Here is a 14,351-nt window from a genome sequence, read left to right as displayed (position 1 = left end):
CATGTTTGGAACAGGTGAGACTTGAACACAGCTCTCTTGGCTCAGAGGTAGGGACAATACCACACCACTGCACTACAAGAGCTGCTGAAAATTTCTGCAATTTCAGATTCCTGGCATTCATCGGGTCTTGATTTTAAAAGAACTGAACATTGACATCTTTTACAAAATTTCTAAGAGCTGAAAAATGTGTTGCTGGAAGAAAGGCTTATGCCCGAAATGTCGATTCTCCTGCTCCTTGGACGCTGCCTGACCTGCTGCACTTTTCTAGCATCTGCAGTCCTCACTTTCTTCTACATAATTTCTAAGAAACATGTTCAAAGATGTTAGGTCACACTCCTGGAGCAGGTGGGACTTGCACCTGTATCTCCTGGCCCAGAGGTAATACCACAGCACCATTGGACCTTCCCTAAGGTTTCTATTTTGTTCACAACAAAATACTGTTTAGTTGCCCAGGAACCAGAGTTGTCATCAGGCTGATGACCATTTGCATCCATGCTTAGTCACAATTGCAGAATCCAAACAGCTAACTATTACTGGCCATGTTGCACTCTGTAAATCTTGCCTTCTATAAATATCTGCTCCCACTGTTTGAATAAAGCAACAGTGTAAATGGTACACAAAATGAGTTTCACTAACTTGTTTTATAAGTGCAGCAAATCCTGCCATGGTCCTTTGGTATTAAAACAGTACGGTTTCCATTTTAGTCCACAAACAAAAAAAAATAAAGTTGTTGGATTATAACCTAGTATTGTGTGATTTTTAACTTTGTCCACTCCAGTCCAACACTGGCTCCTCCAAATCAGAAAATTATATGGTTTTATAAATCCATGTACATTATTTTCCTGTCCTTCAAACTTCAGGGACCTGTGGACATGACACTCCAAGGCCTCTCACTTTCAAAACCCTCCCATTTACTGTGTATTCCCTTTATTTTATTGTTCTCCCTAAAGCATAACCTGATATTCCTTGGTTTGATTTCCATTTGTCATTTTTCTGCCCACTCAACCAAATCATTGATATTCTCCTATGCTCAACAGATAGTTCATGTTCAGAATACAAGAACAACTTTGCCAAGATACAAGGCACACTTCTTGGCAAACACAGGAGAATGAATTAGTGCCTGACTGGAGTGCACATGTGGAATACCATTACACTTAGGACAAAATGTCATGGTCACACTGGCCACAATGGGAATGTGGCTACCTGCATAAGTTTCCAAAATGTACAGTAAGCCCAGATTTTATGAAGTCGCGACACCTAATGTAACAAGGCTGAATGAGGGACTGAAGCTAGCTACGAGAAGGATAAAATACATCAATTGTGGACATGCAGGAAAGAACACACCCAGACAATGACAGAACACCAGAGTAATAATTAACATGTAGAAATAAGAAAAGACAAGAACTTCAAACATCCAAAAATGTCTGATCCAAGTCAGATCCCAGACTAAAATCTGGTTAGATAGATCATATTTTGTTCATTATTTGGTTTTAACAAATTGGTCTTTGCTGAAACACAAGTGTACAATGCTGCAGATTTGTTTTTAACAAAACAAGTTTATTAAACAAAAGTCATGAAGAAAAAATGGTATAAACCAAACCATTTACATAAATCACAAGTTTGAAGATTTAGGAGCACACAATTTCATTAATCCCAAAAGCAGTCCTTCACAGTATTCACACCAGGGACAATTTCCTCTCCTATTAAATCTATAGTTTTAACTTCACAGCGGTTTCAATCCTACATCTTGAGAGTCAGATACCTTGAATTTTATTACACCCAGACTTAGATTTGTTCGGGTTCTAACCCCCTTCAGGGTTTTAGTCAAAAATGTTTTATCTGGAACTTTCAAACTAAACTCTTTATATTGAGATATCCTCTTTCTTAACACTTCTTTTTTCAAGAGCAATTATTTCACACATCCAGCTTCAGTCTTGATTTCTGTGAAATCTGCCAAACTGGATCTAAAATGGCTTTCGACAAGCAATAGATTTTTTTTCCAGTAAAATTGTTAACCTTCCAAATTGAAAGCCAAATGCACAATAGTTTACTTTATTTTCTCCTGATGAAAACCCCAAGAACTCTGTCTCATAATGTTTTTAAGAGAAATCACCATGGCTACAGAAATACTTAAAATGTATTCATTTAGCCTCTTCAGACATTCAAACCAAACCTATATGCCTACCACAAATCCAAATTCTAAAATTGTCTATATTAAAATATCAAAATAAATAATACACATTACATCACACCTATCCTTGCAAAACTAGTTTTTCTATTTCCAGTATTTTTATTGTAACAGACAAGAGCAATCTCTGGAGAAAGTGTGTTTTCATCTTGGTAAAGACTGTTTTTTCAAAAGAAATTCTGCATTTCTCATTGTGGACTGAAATGAGAACATGATTAAAAGTCAAAGATTGTTGCATGTTTTGAAAGTAAGTAACCTGACACTCATTGTAAGCCCCATTTATACACTGCTTGTTTGAGCATGGTTAAAGTGGGTTTTGCGGATAAACTGGAGCTGAGTGATTGTGTACAGATAAAGCTTTGTTTGATACAAGTAGTTGCTTAGTCTGTGAACTAGTGACCAGTTATTGATGACAAAGGCCTTCTGCTTGGCAATTGTGATTGGCTTTCATGCAGCTGAACAGTTGAGGTTTTGAACAAGATACAGTGAAGCTTTTCAAATCTCCACCAGCTCAGCAGCTATCTTTGTTCTCTGTGGTAAAATCTGCTGTAGCCTGAAAAAAATCAGTTTATCTTTCCTTCAGCAGTAAGCTGTGACTTTAATAAATATATCAGAGACCTTTCATAAGTGAACCCGTGCCTCATGAAAAGCATTTGATAAAGAAAGACTGAGAAGCAGTGTCTGACCAGCGATTTCAAGTTGACCCAAAGAACAATTTCAGTAGATCCTGTGAACAGACACCATTCAATTTCTTTCCAAATTTTTCCTCTGTCCCGTACACTAGTGTGTGTGTGTGTGTGTGTGTGTGTGTGCGCAAGTGTGTGTGTGTGTATGCACACATGCATGTGCACGTGTGAAAAATAGTTTTGAAGAGCATTACAGTTTTAATTAGTAAAGTTATATGCCAGCCATTTAGAATTGTTTACCTGGATCCCAGAGTTACTTGTAATTAATAGTAACATTTGCTAAAACATGGTCCATATTTTCTGTCAACTTGAGTCTAAAGGAAAGGTAAATTGGTACATTTTGCATACTTCTTAAAACTCTTTAACTTTTACAATGACTCTAGGAATTCTGGGCTTGACTTGTAGTACAGTGCCCCAGTGAGGCGCTAACACCCTTTAAGGAGCTCAACATACAAAGTTGCCAAGAAGCTGAATGTTGTCACACGATAGTCGGTCACAAGCTCTCTTCTTTGAAGCATTCGAAGCACAGGCTGCGCCTCAAAAACATTCTACAGTACATATATTAGTTTAGCTATAAATAACCTGACAAGAGATCTTTAAGTAAATCAAATCCATGTAGCTTATTTGTGGCACATTTTAATAACATAGTACAATGATATTGCTATATCTCCTCCTTTAAAATATTTAATAACCACCCCGTCCCCCAAACTGCCCCTCAGGCAGCATCCAAAGCCACAAAACCCTTACAGGGAAAACAAAATCTCCTCAACTTTGTGCTATAAGGGAATCTGAGATGGACTACATGCAGACATCAATAAAGGAGCTAACAATTTTTTTAAAATTCATGTTGGAGGAACAGTCTGAGACAGCATTTGCTGGATGCCACCTCAGAATCTCAGGATTTCATTGTGAGCAGCGTAGAAATTTCTGATTGTCATCAGTTGAGACATCTACAATATTTTCAGTATTCTGTTCAGAGGAATTAGTGATAATTTTTCAAGGTTGGACTTCATTCCCCTTATCCTGGATAACCTAGATTTCCAACTGCAAATGGACTCAGACGTTAGAAGCAAATATGCCATGGCTTGCATACAATGAGCAAGCGAGGGAGTAAAACATTGAGAATGCTGCAGCAAGTCTGACAGCATCTGTGGAGTCAAAAACAGAGTTAACAGTTCGAGTCTGGTCTGACTTTTTCAGAATTTGGTTCAGATATCGAGTATCTGTGATATTTTGCCTCTATTGGAGCAAGACGAGGTATTTACTTGGTGGGGGGGGGGGGGGGGGGGGCGATGGGGACACGGGAAATGACTGAGTAGAGCAACCAATGATAAAAGAGAAGGATGAAGAAACTGCTTTTATCCCATTGCTGCTGATGGTCATCGAAACCTGAGCCCTATGGGTCCTTTCCTTAACAACATACTTTCTGAGGCTCGAGTATTGCTGCAACCATTAGAGACCATATCAAGCACATGAGCTCGATGATGTTGGAGCAGAGTTAAAAATTCTAGGCATGTCCTAAAGTCTGCAATCATTAAAGAGTAATCTCCTGTACATTGCAACGAGCAATCCAGGATAAAAGTCATTGACTTTTTTTTATATTTATTTTCATGTAACACTTTTACTGATTAGTTGCAAAAATATCTGCTTTGGGGAGAGAAAGATTGTGTGACTGGTTGGGATATTAGAGGCAGGATATGATGAAACTTCCAGGAACAAATCCAACTTGAGTTGGCAGCCCGACAGTCAGGATAGACAATTGAATAATGCACATGCACATATTCATCTTCGACAGCTTGATAAGGTTGCCAGTAAAATACATTGAACAATATACTGGAAAAATAAGTGTCATGTTTCAATCACAGCAATTGCCTCAGCATGATCTGTTCCTCATCATGGAACTAATGGCAGTTCCTCGCACATCTGCAATGCTGCCTTCAACTAAGATACTTTAAAAGTGAAACAAACTATTTCTTCTACTTTTTATAGGTGTGGAAATTGGTTAGGGAGAATCATGAAGTAGTAATTCATTGTCACCTCATTAGTGGGATTGACATTGCATTCAGATCAGTCAGGGTGGGTATTGCTCAACAACAGGTTAGGATACAATGGTCATGAGGAATAATGCTATTTCCTACAGTACCAGTACGTTTATATCTGCCTGCCTATACCCATAGATTTCTGTACCCGTGCTTGGCAGCACACAGTTCTCAACATTTAACTCTCAAATGGCCAGCACTCCAAGGGAGGACAAGAAAAAAGATCACAAGGACACTCTGAAGAGCAAAGGATGTGATTTCGTAGAATCCCTACATTATGGAAACAGGCCCTTTGGCCCAACAAGTCCACATCGACCCTCTAAAGAGTATCTCACCCAGACCCATTACTCTACATTTACCCTGAGCTAATGCACCTAACCTACACATCCCTGAGCACTACAAGCAATTTAGCATGGTCAACTCACCTAACCTGCAAGTCTTTGGATTTTGGGAGGAAAACCCACACAGACACGAGGAGAATATGCAAGCTCCACAAAATCACCTGCGGCTGGAATCAAACTCAAGTCCCTGATGCTGTGAGGCAGCAATGCTAACCACTGAGCCACCATGCCACAATGCTTATTTTATATCATTTAACTCCTTTTCAGAGCTACCTTAGATCACGAGTATTTCTCTGATAAATTCTGTCTACTGAGTTCAAGGTAGCCAATTTCATAAACATAGAAAGTTTTGGGTTTGTAAAATTTACATAACCATCCCACGGGAGAGTAAGCTGCTCAAGAAGGTTATGAACCTCCAAATAGCCTGTTGAATTTTAACAAGCTTTAGCTACGCAATAAATATCCTAGATGTTTTCTCTTCAAAAATTACACGTCCCAACATAAGGTAGTGCGTAAAATATTAGAGTTTGTTCCAGTTGTAACAGAAAATCTTAAAGGGGATGATTTACTAATATTGCAATTTTATCAACAGGAATTAACAAGCAACACATTAAGTGGAGAAATATATGGCTATGCTAAAAATTATGAAAAGATATAATAGCTAATCTAATAAAATTTGTGATTTGGATTTACACGTGAAAGAAGTGAAACTATCACTGTATTCTAATAGGTGAAAGGCTTAACAGACAATCAATTTTTCAATGTATAATTTCAGTTACATCACACTGTAAATTTTTGCTATAAATTCTGTGTTACGATCGAGCCCTCCACTATCACCTGATGAAGGAGCATCACTCCGAAAGCTAGTGTGCTTCCAATTAAACCTGTTGGACTATAACCTGGTGTTGTGTGATTTTTAACCTAACAGAATTTAGTTTGATTGATGTATAATTTTTCAAGAATAATTAAAATGCTTGGGAATATCTAAGAATAGCTAAAAATAGAATATCTGTCAAAGTTTATAATATGTTTTAACTTCGTGCCCCCAATGAGTGAGGTATCTTCTGCAGTGGAAAACTGTTATTTGATGATTTCTAGTACTTCTGAAATTTCAGTGAAAAGGTCATTTTTAAAAATATTATCTTGACTCCTCCTGCTTTGCAAATGTGGAATCAACCCTCTGTTGAGTTTCTTTCCACTTTCATGTGAGAATCCTTCTATACTCCAGTAAGATTCATTTACCAAGTTGTGAGCATTTATCAAATCAATTTATTTGTTATGTTTCATTCTCAATTAATCTGTCCCTATTCTTATTCTAGAGAAAATAGACCTAATTTGTATAATGTCTCCTCATAACCTAACCCCTGAAGTTCAGATACCATCCATGAAACCTACATTATACTTCCTCCAAGGCAAATCGGTCTGTCCTAAGGTGTACTGCCCAGATCAGCTCATTGTCTTTCAAATGGGGGTCTAATCAGAGTTTTGCATAACCACAGCAAAACCTTGTATTGTTTTATCCAAGACCTCTAGACATAAAGGTCAGCTTTCTTAATTTACTTTCTTAATTATTTTCTGCATTTGTTTATGACATTTTAAAGATCTATGTACCTCAAGTCTCTTTGGACATCCATCATATTTAGCCTCATAACATCTAGAAAGTATCCTGATCTATCTTTTCTTGATTCAAAAATTGATAACATTGTACTTGCTTTTATTGTCCTCCATCTACCACAGTTTTGCCCATTCAATTTGTCTAGCAATATGTCTTTGTAATTTTATGCAATCGTCTAGATTGTCTACAATGCTACATAACTTTGTGTCATCAGAAAATTTGGATATATGAATTTGTATGCCATTATCCAAGTTGCTTGTAGAAAAATGTGAATTTTTGAGTCTCTAACATAGATGCTTCTGGAATATCACTAGTCGCATCCTTCCAATTTCTATACTTACCCATTGTTCCTACTTTCTATCACCTGCCACTCAACCAATTTCCCAGCCAAGTCAGTAATTTGCCCTTGATTCTGAGGTCTTCTACCTTAGCTAACAGGCTCTTTTGTGGAATTTATCAAATGCTTTCTAGAAGTCCGTATAAACATCCATAGATTAGATTACTTACAGTGTGGAAACAGGCCCTTCAGCCCAACAAGTCCACACCGACCCGCCGAAGCGCAACCTACCCATACCCCTACATTTACCCCTTACCTAACACTATGGGCAATTTAGAATGACCAATTCACCTAACCTGCACATCTTTGGACTGTGGGAGGAAACCGGAGCACCCGGAGGAAACCCACGCAGACACGGGGAGAACGTGCAAACTCCACACAGTCAGTCGCCTGAGGCGAGAATTGAACCCGGGTCTCTGGCGCTGTGAGGCAGCAGTGCTAACCACTGTGCCACCGTGCCGCCCAGACATTCCCCTGTCCTATACCTTAGTCACTTCTTCAACAAAATGCTCAATGAGGCTTGTCACAGATGATCTACTTCTTATGAATTCATGCTGGTTTTCCCTGACTAACTGAGAATTTTCTAGGTGTTGAGTTACTTCACCCTTGATTGTAGACTTCTTCAATTTCCTCACCACCAAAGTTTTCCATTTTCGCCTTTTTTAAGTCATGTTCAGACATGTGTGGTCGTACCTACTCTCTGATATGCCTCTGAGGCATGGACTACTTACTCCAACCATATTAGACAGTTGGACAAGTCCCTATGAAATGCATTCCGAGTAGTATGGTCATGAACTAGAAGAACAAACACCAAATTACTTCAAGGAGCAGAAATGTGTGAAAATGAAACAAGAATTCTTCATTACAATTAAAAGCAAATGGAGTACACCTGTAGTCTGTTTGGTTGAAAATAAAACCCCTGAGGTGTTCATATATTCACAAGTTAAACTTGATTGTTGCTTGTGGAGAAAAACCAAGATTAATATTCAAGGACTTCTTGAAGGCAAATGTCATGAAGAATGATACCTCCATCACAAACATGGACAAAAATGCACAAGAAATAATTATCGAGTGAATAACCTCAAGTAGTGTTGTTGTTTTCTCCAAACAACAAAGAATATGGGCAGCAAAGAATGTAAAATGGCAAGCTAGGAGGTATGAGCAGGCCCAACAAAATCAAACAATTCATGTTTGCTTGCACAATGAAAAGTCCATGTACCAATGTAATTAGGTTCCCCAGTCACATTTGGAAACACAACAGATGACTTTGTAACATCTTCAAAATGAAGAGAAACTGAGGGCAATCTCTTCACACAGCCCAAAGGTCATCACAAATATAAGATTCTGAGGGAGTCTGACAGGACAGAAAAACTGTGAATACTTTACCTTGAGGGGAAACCTAAAATGAACAGGCACGGGCTAAAGTAAAGTAATGAGGCATTAGATTAAGATGGATATGAGGAGGAATTTCTTTTCTTTGAGGGTCGTTACACTTTGGAATTGTCTTTCCCAGAGAGCAGAGGGAGTTAGATCATTGAACATATTCAAAGTTAAATTAGAGAGATCTTAGGTCTGCAAAGGACTCAAAGGTTATGAAGGGCCAGGCAGGCAAATGGAGCTAAGGCCACGTTTCTTACATTCTTAGACCATGAAACCATAAAGAATAGGAAGAGGATAGGTCATTCAGTAGGATCATGGCTAACCTGACATTCCTCACATCCACTTTCCTGAATTTTCCCTGTAATCCTTGATTCCTCACTGGTCAAAAATCTATCCATCTCAGTCTTAAATATACACAAGGACTCTACTTTCACAGCTTTGTGTCATGTGGTGTTCCAAAGACTCTTAGCTCTCTGGGCGAAGAAATTCATCCTATCTCTGTCTTAAATTGTCAGTCTTTGATATGAGAATTGCTCTCAGGTCTTAGACTCTCCCATGAAGGGAACTATCCTCTTACCATTTATTCTGTCAAGCCCCTTAAGAATCCTATATGCTTCAATGAAATCACCTCTCATTCTTCTAAACTCCAGTGAATAGAGACCTACCCTTTATAATTTTCACTCATAAGATAATTTCTCCATATCAGGGATCATCTGAGTGAATCTTCTCTGAACTGCTACCAATGAAATGATATATTTTCCTTAAATAAGGGGACCAAAACTGCTCATAGTGCTCCAGATGTTGTCTCATCAGCACCTTGTAAGTTGCAGTAAAAATTCCCTAAGCTTATAGTCCAACTCCTTTGAAATAAGAGCCAATAATATCCTGTTAGTCTTTTTGATTATGTACTGTACTTGTGTACTAACCTTCTGTGTTTCCGGCACAAATACCCCAAGTCTGTTACCCCTTTGTGTTGCAGCTCCCTGCCATTTAATTATATTGTTCTTTTGTTCTCCCTTCTAAAATAAACAACTTCACATTTTCCCACATTTGCCAAATTTTTGCCCACTTACTTAACCTATCAATATCTTTCTTTAAGCTGTTTGTATCCCTTCCAAAACCTGCCTTTCTACCTATTTTAGTGAACTCTGCCAACTTTGTTACAGTACATTCACTTTCTTCTTCCAAGTCATTAATATATATTGTCAATGTTTGTGGTCCTGGCACTAATCTTTATGAAACTCCACTTGTCATGGGTCACCAACCTGAAATAGAATCCTCACTCACTGTTTCCTGCTCATTAATGAATTCTCTATCCGTACCAGTATAAAACCTCCAACATCATGGGCTCTAATGCTTTAACCTTTTGTGAGGTACCTTGTTGAATGCTTTCTGGAAGTCTAAATACTGTACATCCACCGATTCTCTTCTATCCACTCTGTTTGAGAGTTCCTTGAAAAATTCTAATAAATTAGTCAGACAGGATTTCCCTCTCATGAAACCATGCTGATTCTGCTTGATTAGATTTTGATTTTCCAAATATTCTGTGATTATCTCCTTAATAATTGATTCCGATACTTTTCCAACAATAACTGTTAAGTGAATCGGCCTGTAGTTACTGGCTTTTTGCCTCCCTCCCTATTTTAGCAGTAGTCTCACATTAGAAATTTTCAAATCCGATAGTACTTCTCTAGAATCCTAGGATTTTTGGAAAATTACAACCAATGCATCTACTATTTTTGCAGATAGCTCTTTCAAGATCCTAGGATACAAGACATTAGGACCAGGGGAATTAACTGCCTTTAGCTCCATTACTTCTTCAGTGTTGGCGACAGTACTTAATTTCCTCCACACATTTTTAGTATTAATGGGATGTTCAAAGTATCTTCCATTTTAATGGCTGAGGTAGAATATCTGTTTAACTCCTCTGCCATTTCCTTGTTCCCCAAAACGATCTCCCTAGTTTTGTTTTCTAAGAGGCCAAAGTACCCTCTTTCTTTTTATATATTTAAAGAATCTCCTACAGTCAGCTTTTATATTCCTTGCCAGTTTGCCCTCATTTTCTCTATCTTTATTATCTTTTTGACTCTTCTTTACTGTATTTGAAATTTATAGCATTTTTGATAGTGTCTTTGGTGCTATCACTCAATTTTGCATCCTTATATGCTTTTTTCTTTTATCTTAATACTCTCCCTAACTTCCTTGGTTAGCCATGGTTGGTTTAACCCTCTCTTAAAATTTTTCCTTTCACTGGGATTTTTTTTCCAAAAGTCATGAATTACCTCCTTAAATGTCTGCCATTGCTTCGTTCTGGTCATTCCTGCTAATCTATCCACCAGTTCACTTTAGCTAACTCTCTCCTCATTTCATTGTAATTCCCTTTGATTAAGTTAGATGCATGATGCCACAATAGTTGAAGGTTGTAAATGCCATTTTATAAGTTCGCTGATGACACCACCATAGTTGGTCTAATCTCAGATGGCAATGAAACAGACTACAGACAGGAGGTGGAAGATCTGGAAAAATGGTGCACTGAGAACAACCTTGCTCTCAATGCCGTCAAAACCAAGGAACTCATTATTGACTTTCAGCGGGATGTTACTCATACTCCCCTATATATTGACAGCACAGAGGTGGAACGAGTGAAGAGTGTCAAGCTCCTGGGAATGGTCATCTACAACAAGCTTTCTTGGACTCTTTATGTGGACACACTGGTTACAAAGGCCCAACAACATCTTTTTCCTCAGGCAGCTGAGGAAATTTGGCATAATGGCGAATACCCTTGCCAACCTTTATAGGTACGCCATTGAGAGCATTCTGTCTGGATGTACCACTACTTGGTATGGCAACTGTACCATTCAAGATTGGAGACGGTCACAGAGAGTGATGGACTCAGCCCGGACAATCACAAAAGCCAACCTCCCAGCTATAGAATCCATGTACCAGGCCCACTGTCATGGAAAGGCCACCAGCATTCTTCAAGATCCACTCTGGCAACGTCTTTCTACAACCTCAACCATTGGGGAGAAGGTACAGAAGCCTGAACACATGCACCAGCCGGTTTCAAAACAATTTCCACCCTACTGTTGTTAGAATACTGAATGGACTCACAAACTCTTAACATTTGCCTGAACCTGTGTTTTCGTTTTTGCTGCTGTTTACCTATTATTTATTTATAGGTACTTAACTCTGTGACCTGCCTGTATTGCTCGCAAGACAAAGCTTTTCACTGTACTTCGGTACGTGACAATAAATTCAGGTGAATTCAACTCAGGTTCAGCATTATTTACTATCAGTAACATCCATTTCAAACCTTAAGACTGCATTCACTATCCAAAATCTGCTGTCATCTGCAGGGAAAAGTTCACAATAATCCTTGTTCAGAACACCTTGAACTTTTACATTCAACATGTTGCAGTCCGCTCCACAATTTTTTTTTTCACTCTTCAATTAATAGACATGTTGTCTCTGTATTTCCTTTGGATTCTTTCTTTTCTTCCCTCTGAGGTGTGTGTGTTGCCCTAGACTCCTGCGCATCCCAATATCTGTTTCTCCACTTCCCTCCTCTTTTTTTGACCCTCATCAAACCCATGTTTTCAATAAATATTTAAGAGGCTCAATTATAATCTTGCACTGGATTTAAGTATTCCAACTAAGATGCAAAATTGATGCTCCTTGCTCATATCCAAGATTGTGGTGAGCAGCCCAGTACAGAATGCACTGCCGAATGACTATGCACCTCAACCGATGGGTCTAAATCCCTGTAAGACTGCAAAGTCCTGATGTTAGCCTGTAATAAAATATATGAGGACAAAGTGAGGACTGCAGATGCTGGAGATCAGAGCTGAAAATGTGTTGCTGGAAAAGCGCAGCAGGTCAGGCAGCATCCAAGGAACAGGAGAATCTACGTTTCAGGCATAAGCCCTTCTTCAGGAATGAGGAAAGTGTGTCCAGCAGGCTAAGATAAAACGTAGGGAGGAGGGACTTGGGGGAGGGGCGTTGGATCGCATTTCCAACGCCCCTCACCCAAGTCACTCCTCCCTACCTTTTATCTTAGCCTGCTGGACACACGTTCCTCATTCCTGAAGAAGGGCTTATGCCGGAAACGTCGATTCTCCTGTTCCTTGTAATAAAATATAGACTCTTTCTCTCAACAATACAAAATTGTTGAAAGAAAACAGTACATTTTGGATGTGAAAAGGGTTAAAATATCTTGAGCAACATTGGAAGGGTTGAGGGAAGAACTAAAAATGGCACAACAGCCAGAAGAACATGATATCAGATTTCTGTACACACATTGGATTCATTAGTGCTTCCAGGAAAACTGGACAAAAGTGATTCTCTCCCCACAAATAATTGAACAAAAAGCATCATGAGCAGATGTCTATAGCAGTCATTGCCAACAGGTTGGGACTGAAGACTTGAATGCATTACTGCAAGACGGTTCACCTATAGCCAAATTTGCAAATGACTCAAGAATAAGTGGGAAGGCAAGCAGTGAGGATGACACCGTGAGTTGACAGAAGGATTAGGCAGGTTAATTGAATGGGCAACAACTCAGCAGAAGGAATATAATGTGGGAAAATATGAAGTTCAACACTTTGGCAGGAAGAATGGAGTAGCTGAATAGTACTTCAATGGAATAAAGCAGAAAAAATGCAAAACCTTACAGCTTGGAAGTCTTTATGCACAGATCTCAAAAACAGACTATTGTTATATTTGTCACTTTCTCTTCAAATGGGAATTACAACCAAGGTGGCACAGGGAAACTCTGAACTGGAACATTTTATTTTCGATGCTCACAACGCCACGGTCAGTACTAGACTGAGACCCCACCGGCTCTGTGCCTTGTGAGTCACCTGACTAGCTCCTTTAAAAGTGCAGACCCCAACTATATACAGAACATCCCTCCCCCTTTATTTTAAACAAATGCCATTTATGAACATATATACAACCATTAAAAAGATTATACTGGCGTATAACTGACATATGTACAAGTTAGGAATGTTTACAAGAACATAAAAAATGACAACTCCCCTTATGCAAGAGGTTGCATCCGCAGACTATATTGACATGATCAGTCTCTCAGGGAGATGACAATTCCAAAACAACTGTCTCTCCATCTCAGGAAGAGGAAGTCCTTTAGTCTTCCAGGCTTCTGGAAACATCTGCGGTGCCGCTGATTCACGATTGCTAGTTGTCATCCTGTGACACTGCTGTTGTCGCTTCCTGTGGTATGACCAACTCTGGCTCAGACACACAAGGTTTGGTTGACACTCTGCTTATACCTGAAGCGACTTGGTATTAGTGAGAGACAGTCCCTGTTGGTGAGGAGTGGTGACCAGCTGATCCGTGTATCTCCTCCAGGCCAGTTTATCCCTGGTCTGCACCCTATATGCCAATAGTCCTGTTTGAGCCCCACCACCACTGGGATCCATTTTTCCCCAGACTTATAATACCGGACTAACATAGCCTCTCCTCTTTGGAATATACTCAACCTTGAGATTCATGCCCATCTGGTTATCTGTCCTGGATTGAAATCTGCCAACTCTCTGGTCTCCTCTGGCCGCAGTAAGTCAAGGTTTCTCAGCTGGCAGTTGAACATTAAGATCACTGGCGAGCACTGGGTTGCTGCATGTGCTACGTTCCTGCAAATGCTAAGGAACTCGCTGAGTTACTGTCCTAGTGACCCCTCCCTTTGTGAAGCCTTTAAGGCCTGCTCCAAGGTTTGGTTGAATCTCTCCGTCTGGTTATTTGTCACTGGG

The sequence above is a fragment of the Chiloscyllium plagiosum genome, chromosome 14, assembly GCF_004010195.1.
Source record: "Chiloscyllium plagiosum isolate BGI_BamShark_2017 chromosome 14, ASM401019v2, whole genome shotgun sequence".
In the NCBI taxonomy this organism is placed as follows: domain Eukaryota; kingdom Metazoa; phylum Chordata; class Chondrichthyes; order Orectolobiformes; family Hemiscylliidae; genus Chiloscyllium; species Chiloscyllium plagiosum.
This window is presented reverse-complemented; position numbering follows the sequence as displayed.